At 43.5% G+C, this 26430-nt stretch overlaps 1 long non-coding RNA gene across 3 annotated transcripts; it reads right to left on the bottom strand.

The window, feature by feature from the left end:
- Positions 1-776: 776 nt before the first annotated feature.
- On the bottom strand, positions 777-26430 carry LOC140454476 (uncharacterized). 3 transcript variants are annotated; one of them, XR_011952695.1, is made up of 3 exons: positions 26166-26430; positions 12654-12799; positions 777-3062 (listed from the first exon to the last, which is right to left on the bottom strand). It is a non-coding gene; the product is annotated as an uncharacterized lncRNA (long non-coding RNA). The 3 variants fall into 3 exon arrangements; XR_011952694.1 differs by lacking the exon at positions 26166-26430 and adding an exon at positions 21305-21370; XR_011952696.1 differs by lacking the exon at positions 26166-26430 and adding an exon at positions 13713-13789.

Here is a 26430-nt window from a genome sequence, read left to right as displayed (position 1 = left end):
TGGGGGTTGGCAATGTTGCATTTAAAGGATGGCATGGTGGCACAGTGGTTAGCACTGCTAGCTCACAGCACCAGGCACCCGGGTTCAATTCCCACCTCGGGCAACTGTCTGTGTGGAGTTTGCACATTCTCCCAGTGTCTGCGTGGGTTTCCTCCGGGTGTCCCGGTTTCCTCCCACAATCCAAAGATGAGCAGGTTAGGTGAATTGAACATGCTAAATTTCCCATAGTGTTAGGTGGATTAGTCAGTTGTAAATATAGGGGGGGGGAGGTGGTTTCTCTTCAGAGGGTCGGTGTGGACTTGTTGGACCGAAGGGCCTGTTTCCGCACTGTAGATAATCAAAATCAAAATCAAATGGATCCCACCCATCCCCCGACTAAGGTTAAATGTCATGCAATGTAAGATAGTTCACTTCCATAGAATCTATTTGCACTCAATTGAATTCCACAAGATTTCAAAAGCTTACATAGAATAAAAATGTTTCCTTTTTAAAGAAGAGTATAACTAGAGGCCATTAATTCAGTGGAAACCTCTTTGCCAAACAGTGGTGAGAATGTTACAACTGTCTATCACAGGATGTGATTGTAACAAATAGCATATGTACATTAGACATGCATTTGAGGGAGAGGAGAATAGAGGGTTACACTGATAAATTTGGATGAGTAATATACAGGAGAGTCACATTGAACGTAAATACCAGCATGGACTAATTGGGCCAAATTGAATTTTTATTTGATTGATTTATCTATTATCACTTGTACCAAAGTATAGTGAAAAGTTTTGTTTACGAGCAGTACAGGCAGATCATAGTAAGCAAGGATGCACAGAACAAAAGATTTAGACAGAGGCATTCAGGTAACATTGCACAGAGTGTACATCAGGACCAACGTTAGCAGATCAGTACTATTTGAGGCTAGAGAGTCCATTCAATAATGGCCAGAAATAAGCTGTCTCGGAACTTACTGGCCTGTGTGTTCAGGCTTCTGTATAAATTGCCTGATGGAAGAGGTTGTTGAAGATCATTACTGGGGTGCAACAGGTCTTTGAGGATGTTGGCAAGCTTTCTGCTTATAAACAGAGTCCATGGATAGAAGGTTGGCTCCCGTGATGGCCTGGATTGTGCACACCACCCTCTGTAGTTTCCTACAATCCTGGGCAGAGCAGTTGCCGTACCAGGCTATTATGCACCTGTACGCTTTCAATTGTGCATCTGTAGAAGTTGGTGAGGGTCCCAACGGACATGCCAAATTTCCTGAGCCGCCTGAGGAAGAGGAGGAGTTGCTGTGCCTTCTTGACCATCGCAACTATGTGGGAAGGTCAGGATAGGTTGTCAGTTATCGTCACTCTGAGGTACTTGACGCTCTCCACCTTTTTGACCTCAGTTGCGTTGATGTAGATGGGGGCATGTACTTCTTTCTTACTAAAGTCAATGATCAGTTCTTTAGTTTTGTGGATGCTGAGAGAGAAATTGTTCTCATTGAACCACATCACCAAACGCTTCATCTCCCTTCTGTATTTTGACTCGTCGTTAGATATCTGTCTGCTACGGTGGTGTCAACAGCAAACTTATAAATGGCATTTGTTTGGAGTTTGGCAACACAGTTGTGGGTTTTACAGGGAGTATGGCAGGGCTGAGGGTGCATATGTGGGGTGCTCCAGTGTTGAGTGTTATTATGGAGAAGGTGCAGTTACCTATCTTCACTGATTGCAGTCTGTGGGTCAGAAAGTTGGGGTACAGTTGCAGAGGGTGGTCTGTTTCTGAATTAATTAAGCAATGTAATGGCTTATACAGGCTTTAATATAATTTCAAAAGTTTACTGACCATGCTCCCAGCCCAACCCATCAAGTCATCAATGTATGTTGTGAGCATTAGTGGCACCTTGGACCAGTCACTGAGGGAAATCACCAGGCTAAACCACAACCATTCACGTATAAACCAGTTGGAGCAGCAATAAGCCATTAAACCACTGGAGCCTGCTCTTTCAGCTAGATAACAGCTAATTTTTTATCTCTATGTCATTTTCATGCACAATCCCCAAATTTCTTGATAACATTAATGCTTCTGTCTTGAATATAAGGAAGGACTGAGCATATTTAGACACACAGGATACAGAAATCAAAGGTTTATCACGAGTGAAGAAATTCCTCAGCATATCAAATTTAAGTAGCATCTTATTCTGAGACACTGGTCCCTGCTTCTTGATGCTCCGTAGCCATGGGAAAAGCCTTCCTGTCGCACCTTGTAAGAATTGAATTGCAATTTGCAAGCTGTGAGATTGGAGCCAATTCGAATTCCCACTGAATTCTATCATGGGAAATATCAATGATGGGTTATTGTACTGTACCAGAGATTTGCAACAAGTCAACGTGGACACTGTCAACAAGCAAATGTCATTAGCTACAAGGTTAGGGCAAACTGACACTTTCAAAAAGCTCCATCCATTTTGTAAGACAGGCACATGAACACACATGCACGTAAAGGCCCTAACCCGTACCTTTCACAATAGTGAGAAATGCGGGCAGTTATTTGTGACATAATAAGTGTCACTAAACAATGTTGTTCCACTTCTCAAGCCAGTAATGTAACAATAAACCATTGTTAAAAACAAATTTTTTCATAGTTATGTAAGAACTGAGAGCACCTGATACTTAAATTCAATAGATTATTTGACAGCTCCTCATTCATTAAGTGTTCGTAAAATATAGGTTTGCTTGCTAACATTTCATAGCTGTCAGCCAGCAGGGCAGATGTGGTGCAGTGGTAATGTCACTAGATTCAATCCTGGTTTATGCTCTGAGGTTACAGGTTGAAATTCTGGTGAAATTTTCAATTCAGGATTGAACAAGTTTCCGTAACGGTAACCGTGCGCACATCATCAGTTGTCATGAAAACTTAACTAGTCCACTTAATACCTTTTAGTTATCTGCCTGATCTACATATAACTGCAGGCCTACAGCAATGTGGTTGACACAAATGCCATTTGAAACGGATTAGCTAGTAAGTGACTGAAAGGCAATTGGGGATGAGTAACAAATGCTGACTTTGCATATGATCGCCACGATCTGTGAAAAAATAAAAGATATTCACTGATTTAAAACATTCCACACTCTACTGCCATCACAGTCAACACCACCCCATCCTCTTCAGACTTTCTGATAGGCCTCGGAGAGCATTTGATCACCTTACCCTAATGGCCTCCATTTTGAAAGTCCAAGGAATATAGAGGAGAGCTCTCTCCTTATTTAATTGTAAAGGGTCTCCCAAGGATTAATGCGCTCAGAATACAAAACACTGAGCTACAAAATGTGGTAAAGCATACATGCATTTATGGGAAGAACGGAATATCTAACAGACTGAAAAGATAAAGAATAGCAGGTTTCCATGGAGCATAAGCATCTGTGTGTGAATACAGTGCTTAATGGTCTGTTTGTGTTCTATTCAATGTATTACACAGGAAATTGGCAAGGAAGAATTTCAGGACTCTAATGGAATGTGTTCCTTTAATGAAATACATCCAAGTGGCTGAACAGCAAATAGGTATACTGTAAGTTTCTTCTGATCTTTAATTCTGATTTTCCTCCATGCTTAGACAATCCTTTCACACTGTAGTGTAAAGGCTTTAGGATCCTAAGCTTCCTTGCAATGATGCAACAAGAGTTGTTCCTCACTGGGCATAAATAGCACAGTTTGGGCAAAACTAAGCCCATGGGATACTAGTCAGGAGTTTAGCCATGTAAACATTAGAAATATGTACAGAGAAACATATTGAGTAGGCAGACTCGATTTAAGCAGCACAATATTCTTTCAATAATATAACATTAAGATTAGAATCTGGTTTAACTCTGAATACTGTGTTGTAAAATCTAATCCTCATACAAAATAAACACTGCTATAAAGAAACTTAAGGCTGAAGATAGTTCCTGACATTGCTTTCTCCTCAACCAGTCTGTCTTGAACCAAAACTCTTGAATGTGGGCATAAAATCACAAAAATGATAACTGTCTCACCTGGAATGGTATGGGAATTGAATGTGATCCCACTGAACCCACAGGTGATAGAAATAGGCACACTTTGTTGACTCCTTGGCTTCTCCTTTTCATTTTCTTTTGCTCTCACTTAATGGTAAGGTCCTCGGGAGTGTTGCTGAACAAAGAGACCTTGGAGTACAGGTTCATAGCTCCTTGAAAGTGGAGTCGCAGGTAGATAAGATAGTGAAGGCAGCATTTGGTATGCTTTCCTTTATTGGTCAGAGTATTGAGTACAGGAGTTGGGAGGTCATGTTGCGGCTGTACAGGACATTGGTTAGGCCACTAGGAATATTGCGTGCAATTCTGGTCTCCTTTCTATTGGAAAGATGTTGTGAAACTTGAAAGGGTTCAGAAAAGATTTACAAGGATGTTGCCAGGGTTGGAGGTTCTGAGATACAGGGAGAGGCTGAACAGGCTGGGGCTGTTTTCCGTGGAGCGTCGGAGGCTGAGGGGTGACCTTATAGAGGTTTACAAAATTATGAGGGGCATGGATAGGATAAATAGACAAAGTCTTTTCTCTGGGGTCGGGGAGTCCAGAACTAGAGGGCGTAGGTTTAGGGTGAGAGGGGAAAGATATAAAAGAGACCTCAGGGGCAACATTTTCACGTGTATGGAATGAGCTGCCAGAGGATGTGGTGAAGGCTGGTACAATTGCAACATTTAAGAGGCATTTGGATGGGTATATGAATAGGAAGGGTTTGGAGGGATATGGGCTGGGTGCTGGCAGGTGGGACTAGATTGGATTGGGATATCTGGTCGGCATGGACGGGTTGGACCTACAGGTCTGTATCCATGATGTACATCTCTACGAGTCTATGAAAGAGTTCCCATGGACTTTCAGTAAGCTTCCATGAGAATACTCATGGTATTACGACAAGACCTACAAAAGATGTAACTTACAATGTGATGCAAAAAGAAAATCTTGCATCTAAATAGTTTGTGTCATACCCCGAGGACATGTAAAGTGCTTCACAGGCAAAGTCATATTTTCAATAGCGCCTAGTTTGGGAAAAGTGGCAGCGAATTTGAGCACAGTAAGCTCCCCATGCACCCATGAGATAATGACCAGAATCTGGCTGAGGCACAGATGCTGGGGAGAACTAGCTTGCTCTTCTTTAAGCAATGCCTGGAGATCTACCTGAGAGAGCGGATGGGGCTGTCAGTTTAAAGATGATACATCCAACACTGTACCTCTCCCCCAGAGCTGTACAGGGCCTGTCAATCTAGATTATATGCTCAAATTGCTGGAGTGGGGTTTCAATGCAAACCTTTCTTAAGAGCACCACCCATTGAGCCAGGGATAGGCTAAGGAAGATCGCCTCAGAGACAATTCCAGGTGTTGCTGTAAGCTCCAGCTGAAACTAGAAGTGGGTAACAGAACCGAGCAGATTGAAAGATTCTGGAATAAATGGTTGATGTGTGCTTGGGTTTGATGGTTGTGACACGCACTGTCAGTGAGATGCTACAGTTATCCTCAGAATCCTTGACAGATCAACATCAGTGAGAATTCACATCCCACATCAATATCTGCTGATCTGCTATCAACATCAGCTTCATCGGCGTGAAGCTTCCACTGAATTTCAGTCTGCCTAATCTCTCAGCCTGAACACACGCACCAGCCAGTTTCAAAACAGTTTCTACCTGACTGTTGTTAGAATACTGAATGGACTCTCAAACTCTTAACATTCACCTGTACCTGTGTTTTTGATTTTGCCGCTGTTTACCTATTATTGACTTATCGATGCTACTTAACTCTGTGATCTGCCTGTATTGTTCGCAAAACAAAGCTTTTCACTGTGCCTCGGTACACGTGACAATCAATTCAATTCAATCTTACACATGAACAATAGAGAAATAGGAAGAGGCTACAGGGCCCCTCAAGCCTATCATGCATTCAGTGAGATCATAGATGATCTGCATCTCAACTCTATTTACTTAACTTGGTTCTATAACCTGTAACAATACCTATCTGACAAATATTTATCAATCGCAGTTTCAAAACTTCGAATTACCCCATCCCCAAATTCACTAGCTTTTTGACAACCTGCTTTTTAAGCAATCTGCTCGGTTCTGTTACCCACTTCTCGTTTCAGCTGGAGCTTACAGCAACACCTGGAATTGTCTCTGAGGCGATCTTCCTTAGCCTATCCCTGGCTCAGTGGGTAGTGCTCTTAAGAAAGGTTTGCATTGAAACCCCACTCCAGCAATTTGAGCATATAATCTAGATTGATATGCCCTGTACAGCTCTGGGGGAGAGTTACAGTGTTGGATGTAGCATCTTTAAACTGACAGAAACTGTGCAGAAGGGCCCTCTCTATCTACTTCAGTTCTCTGAATGAACCGTTCACTGATACTCTCTTTCCTCCTCCCAGTATCCGTGCAAATTCTTATTTTTTAAATAAATCAATTCCCTTTTGAATGCCTAAATTGAACGGGCCTGCATCACACCCTTAGGCAGTGCACACCAGAGAACAGGGCAAGAATTTCAGATTCCCCTAATGTACTTCCTGACATTATCACTGGATGATCTGCCTCTAATTTTAATTATGCTTCCTTGACCCGAACTCTTCCACCACACTAAATATTTACCCTGCCAACTCCTTTAGTTTTGTTTGGAATTCATTTATCGGGTGTGGACATTACTGGCTGGGCCAGCATTTATTGATCATGCCAAAGTTCCATCTAGAAAATGGTGATGAGCTCTCTTCCTGAGCCACTGCAGTCCTGAGGTGGAGGTACAAGGAATTCTGGGACTTTGACTCAGCAACAGCGAAGGAATATTCACTGCAGAATGTTTAGCCCCTGACCTGCTCTTATAGCCACAGTTCTGTATGGCTGGTCCAGTTCAGTTTCTGGTCACTAATAATCTGCAGAATATTGATAGTCACGACATCTGTGATGGTTTTACCAATGAATGTCAAGGGGCAATAGTTAGATTTCCTCTTGTTTGGAGTTAGTCATTGTTTGGCAGTTGCGTGGTGAAAATATTATTTGTCACTTACAGGCTGAAGCCTGGATGTCATCCATGTCTTGCTGCATATGCTTACAGACCGTTTTTAGTATCTGAATAGTCACAGATAATGCTGAACATTGCACAATCATCAGTGAACATCCCCCTTCTGGCCTTACGACAGAGGGATAGTGATTCATGAATCAGTTGAAGGTGGTTGGCCCAATGACACTATCTTTAAGAACTCCTGAAGTGATTGGCTGAGATATATGACCTCTAACAACCACAATCATCATCTTTTGTGCCTTGATTTTTCATTGACTCCAGTTTTGCTAATCATGGAATTATAGAGGTGCAGGAGGCTATTCACACCATCATGCCCACACCAGCTCTCCAAGCATTTGACTTCTGTCTTTTCCCTAACACTGCACATCAATTCTATTTGAATAACCATTCACTTCCCTTTCAAAGGTCATGATCGGAACTGCACTCTGTTCACAGGGTACTAGGGCTCTTTGATGGCATATTTGGTCAAATGCTGCCTTAATGTGAAAGGTTGCCACACTCACCACACCTCTTCAGTTAGATCATCCCTTAATCTTCTGTGCTCAATAGTGTACAATCCTAGTCCACACAATATATGCTCACAATTTAACCCTTTTAATCCTGATGAATCTGATCTGCACTCCGTCCAATGTCAAGTAGATTACTTACAGGATGGAAACAGGCCCTTCGGCCCAACAAGTCCACACCGGTCCTCCAAAGAGCAACCCACCCAGACCCATTCCCCTACATTTACCCCTTCACCTAACACTAGGGGCAATTTAGCATGGTCAATTCACCCGACCTGCACATCCTTGGACTGTGGGAGGAAACCCACGCAGACACGGGGAGAATGTGCAAACTCCACACAGTCAGTTGCCTGAGGCGGGAATTGAACCCAGGTCCCTGGCATTGTGAGGCAGCAGTGCTAACCACTGAGCCACCGTGCTGCCCAAAGATATCTTTTCAAAATTCTGGTACTCAGAACAAAACCTACATCCAAAACCTCAACCTGAGCTACAAATCTTCTCAAAACTCGACAAAACCCATCTTCTGATGGCAGGTAGGTACTGTGTCAAACAGAATAACAGAAACTTAAGGACTATTCGTACCTGGGAATTTTGTGCTCAGAGGTACATGCAGAGTACAAAAACATGGGTTTCCCAAACTCAAGCTCCCTCCAAGTTGAATGGTTACATTTTGTTTTAGATTAGATTAGATTACTTATAGTGTGGAAACAGGCCCTTCGGCCCAACAAGTCCACCCAGACTTGTTCCCCTACATTTACCCCTGGCTAACACACCTAACACTATGGGCAATTTAGCATGGCCAATTCACCTAACCAGCACATCTTTGGACTGTGGGGGGAAACCAGAGCACCTGGAGGAAGCCCACGCAGACACGGGAAGAATGTGCAAACTCCATACAGACAGTGGTGGGAATTGAACCCAGGTTTCTGGTGTTGTGAGGCAACAGTGCTAACCACTGAGCCACCGTGCCACCCACTGTTTGGGTGGTATTTATTGGGTATGGACTTTGCTGGCTGGGCCAGTATTTATTGCCCAACCCAAATTTCCCTCGAGAAAACGTTAGTGAGGTGTAAATCAATGGGTATGTGAAAAGACCCCTCCAAACTATTTGCAGGAGGTCGCAACCACATCTCTGTGAACCATCGCATATGCAATGAATGTGTGCAGTGACAGTTGCAAAGGTGATGAAGCCAATCCAGCCCTCAATAGCAATCTCCCTCAGAAAGATATTCTAAAAGTTAGTGAGAAAGGCAGAACTATGTAGACGGTTTGGCCAGGATACAAATAAAGTTTAAAACGAATTAAAACATATTGAGGCGTACAAAAGAACAGTAGGTCAATCAGCCCTTTGAATTGTGGAACAGACTCAACCAGGTCATGGTGATCTAAATCTGAATTCAGCTACCTGCAGTGTTTTCATAAAAGTTAAATCCCTTGCCTAACAAAAACAAAGTACCCATCTCTATTTTGAGACTTTTAGTTGACTAATCAAGATTGCTGTCGACGGGTATGAGAGTGGAAGTAGTTGGACAGGTGCCCGGAAGTCCAGGATTAGAGTAATTAGGTACCCAAAAGTGATAAAAACAATGACTGCAGATGCTGGAAACCAGATTCTGGATTAGAGTGGTGCTGGAAAAGCACAGCAGTTCAGGCAGCATCTGAGGAGCAGGAAAATCGACGTTTCGGGCAAAAGTCCTTCATCAGGAATACAGGCAGAGTGCCTGAAGGGTGGAGAGATGGCTGGGAAGGTGATTTGTAGCATCCTTATGTAAGAAATTCCCAGAGGACAACAGGCAGGTTCTGACATTTGTGAACATGATCAGGTATAGCACACTGTTCTCCATCACTGCTGCCGCATTAGCATATGAATGCAGCGTACCTACATATTAACCACACATAACAGGAACACATTATGTATAAGTCACCATAAGTTCTTTGCTGAAATGTAACCAGGCAGTTTGAGTAGCTCAGAACTTCACACTGATTATGTTTTGGGATTCTTCCAAAATATATTAGAAGAAAGACCAAAATATGTTTACAAAAATACCAAAAGAACTGCAGATGCTGGAAATCAGAAACAGAAGTTGCTGGAAAAGCTCAGTGGGTCTGGCAGCATCTGTGCAGAGAAATCAGAGCTAATGTTTTGAGTTCGGTGACCTTTCCTCATTATATTTATTCCTGTAATGATCAACCAGTCTTTCAAAGGTCGTTATTAGAAAATATTATTTGTCCAAATCACTAATTCTCAACAATCACAGAATTCAAACAGAAAAGAAAGATCGATCACAGTTACACTGGATTGAATAAACCAAAGTTCAAACACAATGTAAACTTTAAACTTGTTTACACATTTTATTATTTTATTTTATTCTTAAGAGCTTGTGGCTTTTCAAGTTGGAAATAAACTGATTTTATGGAGAGATAGTAAGGAGTCATTGGAAACGAGTAACCCAAAGAATTATTCTAAATGAAACAGGAGGGGGAAAGTGTCAATCATAACTTTGGGGTTGATTACCAAAGGTTTTTAGTTGTCAACACTTAGCACTGGACAGTGCAAGTGGTCAGATGTTTGAAATAATTTAAGAAAGAATTCAGTAAGCTAATCAGGAAATTTCTCCATTCAATTCGAGAGGGAGACTGAAACCAGGAAACTACAGGAAATGGCTGTCTTTGGGAAAGCACTGGAATCTATTGGGGGGGGGGGGGGGGCAAGGTCTTGCAGGGCACTTTGATCATGTTAGTACAATCAAGCCTGGTTTTGTGAACGGGAAATCATAATTGACTAACTTATTTAAATTATTTTGGGATATGGGCTGGTTGCTGGCAGGTGGGACTAGATTGGGTTGGGATATCTGGTCGGCATGGACAGATTGGACCGAAGGGTCTGTTTCCATGCTGTACATCTCTACGACTCTAAATCAGTCAATAATTGTAAATCTGATAAGTAATTTCACTATACAATTCTCCTTGTTGTTTTCACAATTTTTGATTACATTACAGTGTGGAAACAGGCCCTTCGATCCAACAAGTCCACACCGACCCGCCGAAGCGCAACCCACCCATACCCCAATATTTACCCCTTACCTAACACTACAGGCAATTTAGCATGGCCAATTCACCTGACCTGCACATCTTTGGACTGTAGGAGGAAACCGGAGCACCCAGAGGAAACCCACGCAGAAACGGGGAGAACGTGCAAACTCCACACAGTCAGTCGCCTGAGGCGGGAATTGAACCTGAGTCTCTGGCGCTGTGAGGCAGCAGTGCTAACCCCTGTGCCACCGTGCCACCCACTTTTAATCACTTCATGGATGGAAAAAAAATCAGGAATGACTCTTTCTGAAGTAAACTTTTCTTGCGATGAAAAAGACAAGGAGAAACTGTCATAAAGAGGGGTTGAAGCAACTTCAACAGTTTCCTGGGAGAAAGAAGATAACAAAACCGCTTTGACACTTGCTCGATAAACTGAATGCTTTATTGCCACAAAGACCAAGGATAGCTCTGCAGAAGAATCTAAGGAGTTAATTGCAGGAAAACCTCTGTTTGAAACAGACAGCTAACCCCAAATGTAACATGGAACAGGGGAACTACTTCTGTTAAGAAGGCAAGCCACAGGATTGAGATTTCCAGAAACGCAATCAAAGTTGGGGACGAAAGAATCTTTTGAATCATCAATAATGTCACAACACAAACTTGAAAGGGGGAAAATTATAATAAGAATCCAACAACAGAACTCTCCCTTAGCAGAACTTCAAAGAGCAAAATTGCATCAGGATCGAACCCTGGACACTTCCAGAGACAGACCACTTTTGGTGAAATCCTAGCCAGTTTGCATCAATAATCAGGTTATAACCAAGTTGAGTTGTGAGGCTTAACTTGCTTACTCGAGGGGTCTTATTTTGGTTTCTACATGCAATAAGGTTTAAATCATTGCCTTAGTACTTGACTGTCTTTGAGGTTTCTTAATAAGGAGCCGAATTAAGGGTAACTTACGGTGACTTGTCCACAAGAGGTTTACATTTTTTCTTCAGTTGCTGTGCTATCACATCATAACAATACCTTTTTTTGCGTCACCACGTTTGTACTCATCCAGAAACAAATTGTTTTAAAAATATCAATATCTTCAATTTTCTTTGTCTACAAGTTTAAAACAGTTCTCTTTTGCAGCCTTTCCTTCCCCCACCCACCAACACTGCCACCACCATCTCACCCCCCACCCTTCAACCTCCCACCTTATAAGCTCACTTCCTCTACCCTGTAGAAGTTTTGCCTTAAAGGGACAAATTTACTTTAACTGGGTACTACATGAATGAATTTGCCTGGGTGATATGGGAGCAGTCAGGGGCAAATTCACACCTCTATCCCCAACTTTGTCCCTCTGTATTTTGAGCCCTGTCCCCCATATTTTTCTTAATGCGAATACAACATGCAGGGAATATCCTTTTAGCCTGCAGAGGAAAGGTCCCTGAGCATGAAAATATGCAACCTCGAGCATGCATGCGACACATTGCTGACAATCTTAAATTTGAGTGTAATTATTTGCAAACTCAGGGTTATTTAGAACATGCAATTCAGTTCAATAATGACATGGAATGCTATTGCAGAACAACACAGGACACAAGGCTGCCATTTGGTCCATCCTGCCCCTGCTGGCTTTTCAAAAGAGCTGCCAAATTGGGGGGGGGGGGCACAGTGACTCAGTGATTAGCACTGCTGCCTCACACAGCCAGAAACCCAGGTTCGATTCCAACCTCGGGTGACTGTCTGTGTGGAGCTTACACATTCTCCCTGTGTCTGTGTGGGTTTCCTCCGGGTGTTCTGGTTTCCTCCCACAATCCAAAGGTGTGCAAGTTAGGTGAAGTGGCTGTGCTAAATTGCCCGTAGTGTTCAGGGATGTGTAGGTTAGATGCATTAATTAGGGGTAAATATAGGGTAGGGGGAAATGGGTCTGGGTGGGTTACTCTTCAGAGGGTCGGTGTGGACTTGTTGGACTGAAGGACCTGTTTCCACATTGTAGGGATTCTATGATTCTCGTGTCACTCCTATCCTTTAAATATTTCCCCTTTTCCTTATCCTTTAAAAATTCCTCTTTTACTTACTTACCCGCTTTCCTTCACTGAATCTGTTTCCACGATTCTTTCAGGCAATGCATCCCAGCTTATAAAGTACTAATTATGCAAGAAGTAGTCACAGGTACCAAAACGTGTGATTGTATATTGCCCAGTCTTAGGCTGCCATCTCCTGGACAACTGAAACCAGAACAGAAAATTATTTAAAGGTTAACTCACTGCATAAAGGCGGCTGGTCTTATTTTAAATACAAAAATTGGATTGATGCACGGTTTATGCAATGCCACTAACAAATAGATAACAGTATAACTGGCCCTATTAACTGAGGGTATTATTATTATAACCAAACATAATGAATGTCATGTTAGCGGGAGGACTTCTATTTTGTTGTTGAACAGTTTCACATACAATAAAATTCCTATCATAGGCTCACTCAGTAGCTGAATTGCAAAGTGTGGCACCAGAAAAGCACGGCAGGTCAGGCAACATCCATGGAGCAGCGGGGAAAAGTAGTAGGTAGATGTAAGTGGGGGGTTGATGGTGATGGGGGGGGGGGGGGGGGAGGGGGGGGAGATAGACAGATAGGACAGTGACAGTTCAAGAGGTTGTTCCTGAGTTGGAAGGTTAGATCTGGGATAAGGTGGGGGTTGGGGGAAGATGAGGAAACTGGTGAAATCGACGTTGATGTCATGGTGTTGGAGGGTCCAAAAGGTGGAAGATGAGGCTTTCTTCCTCCAGGTGTCAGATAGGATTTGGTGGTGGAGGCGGCCTAGGACTTGATGGAGTGGGAGGGGGAGGGGGAGTTGAAGTGGTCAGCCACAGGGCAGTGGGGTTGTTTGGTGCATGTGTCCCAGAGATGTTCCATGAGTTGGCATCCTGTCTCTCCAATGTGGAAGAGACCATCTTGAGAGCAACGGACACAGTAGATGAGGTGTGTGGATGTGCACTCAGTACCTGATCCTGTTTGACAATACATCTTACTGCTTTCAGTTTGTTACATGACACTAACAAAGCTATGCTCTTTAGAGAGACTAATAAAGGTACTGGCAGTTCAAGATAAAAGGGGATTTGAGGGATAAGCTGGTATAAATACCATAATCAGGTGCACTGTCCCAAATGTGTGCTCTCGCCCTGATGTCAAGATGGATGGCATAGGTTAGAAAGTGGAGGAACTTTCTGAAAGGGAATGACTACAGTTAATTGCCATGGTTTAATATGACATCAAGTCACCAATGACATCAGATAAAGCGATATGGTAGATTTATAGAGAGCAGCAGTAAGAGATTACACATCTTCATTGTGAGCATCAATGGTTTGGATATAAATCTGAAAGAAATGATGTCTAAATTTGTAGCTTATTCCAAAATAGAAGGAATGGCTAAATCTTTAGAATGAGGTTGCCCTGGAGAAGAGCCCTGGCATTAATCCCAGTTCAAGAGTCAACAGTTCCAGTGGCAGCTGGATGATGGAGTTAGGGACAGATGATTGTGCTAAGCCTAAATTCTGCAATTTCTGTCCTGACCCAGTGGCTAATCTTGGCTAACTCCAAGGTTTATTGAAATAACTCCACAAAGGCTAGTATCCCATTACCAAGTCACCTTTTAATTACATGTGCATAGTACTTAACACTGGTCCAGCTAGCACAGAGCCAGCTCCTACAGTGAACAGAACCCCTGACACTCCTGTTTATTTTTTTTATTAAAAGAATTACAAAACATTTTACAAAACAACAGTTAACATTTACAGCTGTATACAACAGCAATTTTACAAGGGAGAGGAGCAGCAACGCCAGGCCCCAAACCCAACCATTCAAACCAGTTTACAGGGAGAGGAGGACAAACCTCAAATCCCAGTTTCACATATGAAAAGACAGCGACAATGACATTTGTACATGAGACAATCCTGTTACATAGGAAAGTGCAGACAATACCGACCCAGCAAGCCTCTGTCCCTCCCACCTTCCAGCCACTGAGGCAGCCCGCCCCTATTCTGGCTCTCGGTCCACCCCATGCCCCTTCCAGTTCTCGGTCTGCCCTGACACACCTTTCAACCACCTCTAGGACAGCCCACCCCGGTACCTGCCCGGGGTGACAGCGCTGAGGACGGCTACCTGCCTTCTGGTTCTCGGTCTACCCCTACGTACCATTGGGCTCTCACCCACCCCAATGCACTGTCCAGCCAGTGAGCTATCCTGACACACCTTCCGGCCACCTCTAGGACAGCCCGTGCAGGCTACCCTGCACTGGGACGACAGCGTGCAGGGTAGCCCACAAGCCTTTCAGATCTCAGCCTGCCCCTACACTCCTTCTGGCTCTCGGCTACTCTGACACACCTTCCAACCACCTCTAGGACAGCCCCTCCCGATCACCCCTTCGCAGGACGATAGCGCTCAGAACAGCCTACCCACTATCTGGCTCTCAGGGTGACTGGCATCAGGGTGGCCTACCCACCCTCCGGCAGTCAGGACAGCCTACCAACCTTCAAGTTCACAGGATGGCCTACCCACTCTCTGGCTCTCGGGGCGACAGCTTTGAGGACATCCCACGAGCCTCCCAGCTCACAGTAAGGCCTGCTAGACCCAGGGACACACAAGACAGTGCAGTTGATAGACCCAACAAACACCACAATACAGTTAATTACCAAAAAACACACAGTCTTTTCTGGTGCACAGAGTCCAGATATAGAGTCCTCTAAATGTAGAGTCCATTCTCAGGAACAGAGTCCACTCCAGTTTTTGAGGTGCACTGTCCAAAATGGAGTCCACTCCAAACTGCAGAGTCCACTCCTGAAGGCAGCAAATGCACAGCACACAGGTGTTCAGTCTCCATGGAGTCCTGGCCCAGCCTTGGAAAACCAGGCCCACTCACAGGAACATAGTACATTGTACAGGTGCAGTTAACTCACAGGAGTTTGGTCCACTCCTGAAGGAAAGGTGTTCTCCCAAACTCCAGGGTACAGCAAGTGCTCACCTCCCAGCACACATACAGGTGTTCAATCTTCAGAGGCTCAGTCCCAGGGCTAGGACTCCCCACAGGAACAGCTCCCTCTGGTAAAATGTAGGTCTTCCACAAGGGCTCAGTCCAAACACCAAAAACAGTGAAGACACATAAAAAAAACAAAGAAATCTCGAGTCCAAGGGCTAAGCCCTACCACAAAATTAACATTGTCCTTTTCTCAAAAAAAGAAAGAAAGAAATAACACAAAGGCTGTAACCAGCCAGTGAAACAACAACCCCCTAATGAGAACTGAATTACCCCTGAAACACATTGTGTGCATCAGGAGTTCTTGAAGAAGGGCTCATGCCCGAAACGTCGATTCTCCTGTTCCTTGGATGCTGCCTGACCTGCTGCGCTTTTCCAGCAACACATTTTCAGCTCTGATCTCCAGCATCTGCAGTCCTCACTTTCTCCTCCAGTGTATAAGTCCTGCTAAGATTTGCTTTCCCAAAATGCAGCACCTTGCATTTATCTAAATTAAACTCCATCTGCCACTCCTCAGCCCATTGGCCCATCTGATCAAGATCCTGCTGTAATCTGAGATAACCTTCTTCGCTGTCCACTACACCTCCAATTTTGGTGTCATCTGCAAACTTACTATCTACACATCTTATGCTCACATCCAAATCATTTATATAAATGACGAAAAGTAGAGGACCCAGCACTGATCTTTGTGGCACTCCACTGGTCACAGACCTCCAGTCTGAAAAACAACCCTCCACCACCACCCTCTGTCTTCTACCTTTGAGCCAGTTCTGTATCCAAATGGCTAGTTCTCCCTGTATTCTGTGAGATCTAACCTTGCTAATCAGTCTCCCATGGGGAACCTTGTCGATTGCCTTACTGAAGTCCATGTAGATCATATCTACTCCTCTGCCCTCATCAATCTTCTTTGTTACTTCCTCAAAAAATTCAATCAAGTTTGTGAGACATGATTTCCCATGCACAACGACATGTTGACAATCCCTAATCAGTCCTTGCCTTTCCAAATACATGTACATCCTGTCCCTCAGGATTCCCTCCAACAACTTGCCCACCACTGATGCCAGGCTCAACGGTCTATAGTTCCCTGGCTTGTGCATACCACCTTTCTTAAATGGTGGCACCACATTAGCCAACCTCCAGTCTTCCACCACCTCACCTGTGACTATCGATGATACAAATATCTCAGCAAGAGGCCCGGCAATCACTTCCCTAGCTTCCCACAGAGTTCTCGGGTACACCTGATCAAGTCCTGGGGATATATCCACTTTTATGCTTTTCAAGTCATCCAGCACATCCTCCTCTATAATATGGAAATTTTTCAAGATGTCACCATCATCTATTTCCCTACATTCTATGTCTTCCATGTCCTTTTCCACAGTAAACACTGATGGAAAATACTCATTTAGTATCTCCTCCATCTCCTGCGTTTCCACACAAAGGCCGCCTTGCTGATCCCTGAGGGGCCCTATTCTCTCCCTAGTTACCCTTTTGTCCTTAATGTATTAATGTCCTTAACTTTATTTGCCAAGGCTATCTCATGTCCCCTTTTGCCCTCCTGATTTCCCTCTTAAGTATACTCCTTGTGCCTTTACACTCTAAGGATTCACTCGATCTATCCTGTTTATACATGACATATGCTTTCTTCTTTTTCTTAACCAAACCCTCAATTTCCTTAGTAATCCAGCATTCCCTATACCTACCAGCCTTTCCTTTCACCCTGTCAGGAATATACTTTCTCTGGACTCTCATTATCTCATTTATGAAGGCTTCCCATTTTCCAGCCATCTCTTCACCTGCGAACATCTGCCCCCAATCAACATTTGAAAGTTCTTGCCTAATACCGTCAAAATTGGCTTGCTCCAATTTAGAACTTCAACTTTTAGATCTGGTCTATCTGTTTCCATCATTATTTTAAAACTAATAGAATTATGGTCACTGGCCCCAAAGTGCTCCCCCACTGACACCTCAGTCACCTGCCCTGCCTTATTTCCCAAGAGTAGGTCAAGTTTTGTACCTTCTCTAGTAGGTATATCCACAAACTGAATCAGCAAATTGTCTTGTACATGCTAAACAAATTCCTCTGCATCTAAAACCTTAACACTATGGCCGTCCCAGTCTATGTTTGGGAAGTTAAAATCCCCTACCATAACCACCCTATTATTCTTACAGATAACTGAGGTCTCCTTACAAATTTGTTTCTCAATTTCCCTCTGACTATTAGGAAGTCTATAATACAATCCCAATAAGGTGATCAGTCCCTTTCTTATTTCCACCCAAATAACACTCCCTGGATGTATTTCCGGGAATATCCTCCCTCAGCTGTAATGCTATCCCTTATCAAAAACGCCATTCCCCTTCCTCTCTTGTCTCCCTTTCTGTCCTTCCTATAGCATTTGTATCCTGGAACATGAAGCCGCCAGTCCTGTCCATCCCTGAGCCACGTGTCTGTAATTGCAGTCCCATGTTCCAAACCATGCCAAGTTCATCTGCCTTCCCTGTTTAATTTATCAGTCCTACCGTGGTCCCTGCCTGCCCTGTTTGACTTGCTTCTTTTCTCAACTGTACCAGTCTCAGACTGATCTCTTTCCTAGGTCCCTCGGTCCCACCTTCCCCCAACCCCCACACCTGACTAGCTTAAATCCTCCCAAGCAGCTCTAGCAAATCTCCCTGCCAGTATTAGTCCCCTTCCAATTCATCCTTCCTTCCTGTACAGGTCACTTCTACCCCAGTAGAGATTCCAATGATTTAAAAATGTGAATTCTTCTCCAATACACCAGCTCCTCAGTCATGCATTCATCTGCTCTATCCTCCTGTTTCTACCCTCACTAGCTCATAGCACCAGGAGTAATCCAGATTTTACTACTCTCGAGGACCTCCTTTTTAAATTCCTGCCTAATCTCTATATTCCCCCTTCAAAATCTCAACCTTTTCCCTTCCTACGTCGTTAGTTCCAATGTGTACAATTACCTCCTGCTGGGCCCCCTACCCTCGAGAACATTCTGCACCCTCTCTGAGGACCTCCTTGATCTTGGCATCAGGGAGGAAACACACCATTCTGACTTTTTGCTGCTAGCCACAGCCAAGGATGTGCCTTGCACTAGAGAGTCCCCTAATACAATTGATCTCTTGGAACCCGATGTACCCCTCATTGCATTAGAGCCAGTCTCAATGCCAAAAACTTGGCTGTTCATGTTACATTCCCCTGAGAATCCATCACCCCCTTACATTTTCCAAAACAGTATACCTGTTTGAAATGGGGATAACCACAGAAGACTCCTGCACTACCTGCCTAACTCTCTTACCTTTCCTGGAGTTAACCAATCTATGTGACTGTATCTGAGACTGTCCCCCTTCCTATAACTGCCATCCATCACACCCCCTTGCTCTTGTAAATTCCTGCCTCTAACTGTCTCTCCAACTGATCCATTCAATCTGATAGGATTAACAACCAACAGCATTTATTGCAGATATAATCCTCAGTAATACGTAAACTCTCCCTAAGCTCCCTCATCTGACAAGAAGAGCATATCACTCTACTAAGGGCCGTTTTGCTTCTCCCAGTCTGCAGACACAGACAATTCCTCGACAAAACACTGCTCCAGACTAACTTAATCCTAATGCCTTATATTTTTAAGTTCAATCAAGAGACATATCTCAATAAATCATAATCAAGAAAGAACCCACTCTACTCACTTCTGCAGACCTACAGCAAGGCCCCAAGGCCACACTTAAAACTATTCATTTATCTGTCCCTGTGCTGTGACCCTCTCCCAAACAGGTTCTTCCAAGATCAGTTGTGAATTTCACTGTTTGTTAATGCACTCCAATGTCCAGCAGTACATGAATTCAACAGCAAAGGCAGTAACTGCGCAGGTTCACTGCTGTGTCAGTTAGCAGTGTGGGTTTCTTTCGCTCTCTCCTGCACAGTCCATGTGCTCCCTTTGTCTGTTCCTCTCCCTTTTAAAAGAAGTGCCATTGTTTTGACTTGCTTTTTTCCAATGTTCCAAAACAATGCAACAGCATATAAAACAGTAATTGCTGCTCCTGAAATTTGAGGAAATCACCTCCAAAACCTAAAATATCTCAAAAAAAAAAGGAGGAGCTGTTACAGCAGAATTTTTCCCATCCTCCATCTTGGATTACCCAGAATCCGAACTGCATACTAATTATGTGAATCATGTACAAGGACATCTAAACCCTTCTGTATTTTTGTAATCCTTCTGTTTAAATAATACCCTGCTTTTCTATTGTTCCCATTGAAGCAGAAAGCATCCTATTTTCACACATGACATTCCAACTCACAAATTTTTGACAACACAATAACTATCTGTATCCCTTTGCAGAATCTTTGTATCCTCCACACAACTTGCTCTTCTGCTCATTTTGTATCATCAGCAAATTTGCCTACAGAATAGTCTGTCCCATCATCCAAGTCATTTACATTGATTCCAAGGAGTTGAGGTCATAGCACTGGACCAACACACTCCTCTAGTTAAAAATTAGCCACTTATCAAAATCCTCTGAATCCTTTTAGTTAGTCAATGTTCTACCATGCAAACATGTCACTCCCAGCACTTTGAGCTATATCTTGTGCAGTGGCCTTTTATGCAGCATCTTTTGGAAATCAAAATGTACCATATTGAGCAACATGGTGGCACAGTGGTTAGCATTGCTGCCTCACAGCGCCAGAGACCCGGGTTCAACTCCCGTCTCAGGCAACTGACTGTGAGGAGTTTGCACATTCTCCTCATGTCTGCGTGGGTTTGCTCCAGGTGCTCCGGTTTCCTCCCACAGTCCAAAAATGCGCAGGTTAGGTGAATTGGCTATGCTAAATTGTCTGTAGTGTTAGGTGCAGGGGTGAATGTAGGGGAATGGGTCTGGGTACGTGTGCTTTGGCGGGTCAGTGGAGTCTTGTTGGGCTGAAGGGCTTGTTTCCACACTGTAAGTAATCTAATCATATCTACTGTACTCAGCGCATGATGTCTTTTTGCATCTTTCTTTATTAGAGAAGAGGACGTTCCCATCAAGAATGTGGCAAACGAGCACTTTAACATAAATGGTGAGATTTCACATGATACAGAATTGGACAGATAAAGAAAAAGGCAGTAGTGCAAGATCAGAATGCAAGTACTGTAATGATAGCCAAAGCGTGACAGAAACACAATAAACAAACACGTTTACCAACAAAAATGGTCAGAATGCTACGAATGGCCCTGGAAGAGTGTTAATTTGTTGTCTCCTATGAATGGGATCAGCAAAATGACCGACTTTATACAGCAATGGGGTTACAGTAATGGCCGTGGTATTACCCACACTGCACCGCGGATGGGAATCCGCCCTATCCTCGCTGCAGCGTGAGGCCGCGCATGCTCCCTACATGAACCATTCCGGGGCGGAGACAAAAACAGAAATTGCTGGGAAAACTCAGCAGGTCTGGCAACATTTGTGAGAAAGAAAGCGGAGTTAACGTGTTGGGTCCACTGACCCTTTCTCAGACGGATACAAACGGTTAGTAAACCCGGATTGCTAAAACAAACACCCTCCTCCTTTCACCTCCGACCCCGGGAAAGGAGCCGCAATTTAGATATAATTTTTTTTCCTGTAGTTTCCAAAGAGCCCCCTGCCCTGGCGGTGAACGGGGATCGGCCCCTACCCGCCGGGGTTACTGAGGTAAACACGAGCCAGACACAGTTATTGTACTCACAGAACCAGGGCGACTGGAAATTCAAATTTAAAATCTAACCGCCGCGAGCGTTCACCCTTTACCAAGATGGCGGCGGTCACGTGACGGGCAGGGCTCAGGTCAAACTGTATCCCTCTGGGTCCTTGAGAGAGACGATCTCAGTAAGTTAGGCACCTGCTGGGGTTCCCTCGTTTTAGCTTCTGTACATATTCTCGCTATATGATTCCCTTTAGGTTCCTCCCTCTCTGGCTCCTGGAGCTGTTTCCCTCTCCTGCCCACATGTGGAATGAATTCCCTCACTTTGGCTCCTGTACATATTCTCACCCTCTGTATCCTGTAGGAGTTGCCTTCTGGTGACTCCCAAATTGACCTTGTGCTATTCCTCTGCGACCCCATTCAGAACGGCAGTAATTCCATCCATATGAGTTGACAATAACTGCCTCTCCAGCAGCTCTCTGACCCCCTCCACACTCTCTAACTTACCAGACTGTTCAGTTGACAGCTGATGCTGGTGCACAGTAATCTCATCCAAATGAACACTGAGAAGGCCTAAGCATACTCTATTCCCTAGCCATCAATATTATCCTTTTTCCCCTTACTACTCCCTTGAGGCTAAAGCTGTTTGCCACTTTAGTGTCATATTTGATGCCAGGATGAGCATTCCATTATTTCTGCCTGTCACCACTGTGACCCGTACCCATTTCCTCATGTATTATACGGCATTCATCAAAAGCTCATTGAAGCCCAAATTCACAACATCACCCTTCTCAATTTCTCTCAAGGTATGGAGGGAATTCTTATGAGGAAGGATTGAATACATTGGGCCTGATCTCATTGAAAACTGCAAGCTTCGTAAGGGCTTAACAAGTTAGATGGAGAAAGGTTGTTTCCTCGTTTACAGAGACTTTCGGACCAGAGAGCATTATCCCATTGAAAGGCATCACCCATAAGATGAAGACGAGGAGGAATTGGTGAATCTGATGAGCCTGTGTTGTTTAATGCATTGAAGGCTGAGATATATGGACTGAGATAGATTTCAGTCATCATAGGTTATGTGGAAAAGTAAGGGGTGAAGTTGAGGGTCCAGTGACCCTTCTTCAGCAATTTCTGTTTTTGTTGAAGATTATTAGATCAGCGTGATCAAATTGAATAGCAGAACAGATTCAATGGGCCAAATGCCTCACTTCTACTCCTAAATCTTAGAGTCTTCAATAAATTGTATTGATGTGCATTTATTAACTCCTATTCTACCAAGTACCAATGAACTTTATCCTAGGTTAATTCTCTAAATGTTATCCGATCAGTGTGTCAGCTTGACTGAGCTTCATTATCATATTTATCCCATCTCTTGTTTGAACGGGGTGACATTTTCAGTCTTGTGGCACCACCTCCATATGTAAGGAAAATAGTGGCTAAGGAACCTGCATTTTCCACCTGTACTCCCTTCAGCAACTCTTTCAAGATGGGATGACGTTTTGACATTGACAATTGCTGGGTGTTTAGGTACCTCCTGTCTCTTGTCCCAGAGCTCTAATCACAGCAAACCAATGTGTTTTGTAGTATTTACTTTAAATAACTTTATATCCTTTCTTTCCCTCCTGTGATGAGTGACTGGAGGTCATTGAGCTTAACAGATGAATTGGAAACAGGAGTTGGCCATTCAGCCCCACTGTCTGATAAGAACATGGCTGATCTGACTGTCACCTGAACTCCACTTTCCTGTCTCTGCCTGTGGATAGGTGATTTCACGAAGGGGGCACATTTTTAAGGTAAGACGAGACGGTTTTAAAAAGCCATTTCGGGCAAATATTTACACAAGCAGTGGTTCACATGCAGAATGAACTTCCTGATGAAGTGGTGGATGTGGGTACAATTACAACGTTTAAAACATTTGGATAGGAATGATTTGGAAGGATATGGGCTGAGAGCAGGCGGGTGGGACTAGTCTAGTTTGGGATTATATTTAGTATAGACTGGTTGGACCAAAAGGTCTGTTTCCATGTTCTTTGACTCTATGGCTTGACTCTTTTGTTGGTGAACAATTTATCCTGCACTACCTTTTAAAGAAAAATCAATGATCCTACCTGCAGTGCTCTCTGGAGAAAAGAGCCTGAGAGAAAATACTGCTACTCATCTCTGTCTTAAATCAGAGATGCCTTGTTTTTGAACTATGACTGTAGTTCTTCTCTTCCCCCACCAGGGGAAACATCCTCACAGCAGTCAAAAGTCTGTCTACTCTCAATGCACACTCTTTCACACATTGCATGCAAATATGCATTTGGCCTTGAATATATTCAGTGTTTTCCCAAGGAGAGGATTCTAGAGGCTAACGACCCTCTGAGATAAAAAAAACTAATTCTCCTTACTCAGTCTGCAATGGAAATCCCAAATGTTTCAACTATCTCCCCAGTTCTAAATTCTACCCTCCCCGAAGGGGAAATATCCTTCAGCATCCACCCTCTCTCGTCCCCTGAGGAACTTTGATCTTTCAATAAGATCACCTCTCATTCTTCTAAACTCCAACTGATACAGGGAGGAGAAAGTGAGGAGATCAGAGTCTAGAGTCGAGGAACCCCTGATGAAGGGCCTATGCCCGAAACGTCGATTCTCCTGCTCCTCAGATGCTGCCTGGCCTGCTGTGCTTTTCCAGCGCCACACTCTCGACTCCAATTGATACAGATTCATTCTACCCATCCTTTTGTCATAGGATATTACCCTTCAGCCCAGGAACTAATTGAGTGAACCTCCTTGAAACTTCTGGAATGCGATATGTTCTTGAATAAGGAGACCAGAACTGTACACAGTACTCCAAGTGTGGTCATAGCAATGCTTGGTATAACTGTAGCAGACCACCTTTACTTCTATATTGAAGTCCCCCTGTAATAAGCAACAATATCTATTTGCCTTTTGCTGTACCTACATACTAACTTACAGTGATTCATGTACCAGGACACTCAGATCCTTCTGCACAATTTATCTCACTAAATTTCATGCTGCCAAAGTGGACAAGTTCACATCCTGATGTTATACTCCATTTGGCAATTTTTTTTGCCCACTCACCACCAATTGACATTCCTTTGCAAACAACTTACTTTCCTCCCTGTCTGTATGTTATCAGCAAATTTAACAGCCATGCTTTTGGGTCCTTCAACCAAGACCATGTTAACTTTGTTCCTGTCTGCAAGGATTGAGCTCTCTCCGCCAAGTAACTGCAGTATCATTTTATTTCGGAATTCCAGCGTCAGTATTATTTTGCTCCCATTGCCACCTTAAGATCGTTCCAATAACTGAAGGTCTTTATTGATTCAGGGAGACTAAACCTGCTGCCTTGAGTGGAAAGGAAGCAACATTGTACAACTGTCAAGAAGATATTTCACTTCTGACATAATGTACAAAGCTAGGCAAAGTATGAGGATCTGTAATGTGTATGAAGAAGTACTCCCAGTTGTATCTTCAATCTCCTGATGGGTAGATGAGAAGAAGCAAATGCTGGCTGTGTGCTCGACGTGGAAATGAATGACAGACAATAAATGCAACCAAAGGACATGAACAGTGTCAAATCCATTATTAAACTGACACTTGTGTTTTATTTATTATAGATCTTTGAGGAGTCAGTGTGAGTACTATTTTAGCAATGGCAATAGCCAGGCAATCTATTTTTTAAAATGATTGATCCAATAGCAGCAACTGAAGCCTTTGAGAATGATTTAACTCTTGCTGTCTGTCACTGCTAATACCTGCGTTCTGTCTGTGCCAAAACCTGCACATCCCCTTCACATTTGGAAATCCACCTACGTGTCCACACTGGAGAGAAGCCCTTTTAATGCCGTGTGTGTGAAAGGACATTTGGAGGCTACCATAACCTTAGACGCCATTAACTGATTCCCACCGCAGAGAAACAGCTTCCATGCCCAGTGTGTGACCGAAGGTTTCTCACATCCAGCCAGCTGGAAACCCATCAATAAATAAATTTTTCCAAACTGAGTGTTTCCTAAAAGAAGCCTCATAAACTAAAACAAAACTGCCTTCTAGCTGAAGCCTGATGCACTACACCGTTTATATAATCATAGAGTGTTAGAGACGTACTGCACAGAAACAGACCCTTCAGTCCAATTCGTCCATGCCAACCATGATAGGATCTAGATCCTAAACTGATTTAGTCCCATTTTCCAGCATTTGGCCCATATCCCTTCATTCATATATACCTTTTCAGATGCCTTTTAAACGGTGTAATTATACCAGCTTCCAACACTTCCTCTGGCAGCTCATTCCATACACACACCACCCTTTATGTGAATAAGGTGCCCATGAGGTTCCTTTTTAAATCTTTCCTCTCTCACCTTACACCTATGCCATTTTAGTTTTGAACTCCTCCACCTGGGGAAATGATCTTGTCTGATCACCCTATCCATGCCCTTCATGATTTTATAAACCTCTATAACGTCACTCCTCAGCCTCGTAAAGTCCAGGGAAAACAGCCCCAAGCTATTCAGCCTATCCCTATAAGTTTCATGTTCACTCATTAAAACCCTCCCAAAGTAAACAAATTCTCAATAGCATTCAAGAACAAATTCATACAAATCATCATGTTTGTAGCAATACTTGGAGGTTAATTATTAAACCCTTCCATAATTTCACTAGTCACCAGCTAGCATTCTGAAAAAGACACATTCCACTAACTCAAAATCCAACATAAATGATATTAAACTACAGGTGAATCACACCTTACATCTTAATGGAGATAAAATTGAGCTACGTCACACTTTTGAGTCCAAGTACGTTAATGATGATGCAAAGCAACGGCAGAGAAGGAATGAAAAGAGATCCCACTACCTCATGGGACCCTGGGCGCAAAGATCAGCAGGTTGACAGAAATACGCACCTGAGTAGATGCCTTCCTTGAATGGTCAGCTGATGACACTCCAGTGGACTACCAACTGGCCAGGGAGTATTGGAAGAGGAGGAGAAAGAAAATGATCATGCTGTATGACTCTATGACTATGATTCTAAAGAAGCAAAAACATAACTTTGCATTTGGACACTTTAGATGCTAGTTCACAAGAGCATTCTGTATGTACTTTAGTCTAGGTGGAGTTTAACATGGCAAAGTTCAAGAGCATGATCTTGTTTGCAGTCACAGGCAAAGC

The sequence above is a fragment of the Chiloscyllium punctatum genome, chromosome 29, assembly GCF_047496795.1.
Source record: "Chiloscyllium punctatum isolate Juve2018m chromosome 29, sChiPun1.3, whole genome shotgun sequence".
NCBI classification, from domain to species: domain Eukaryota; kingdom Metazoa; phylum Chordata; class Chondrichthyes; order Orectolobiformes; family Hemiscylliidae; genus Chiloscyllium; species Chiloscyllium punctatum.
This window is presented reverse-complemented; position numbering and strand designations above follow the sequence as displayed.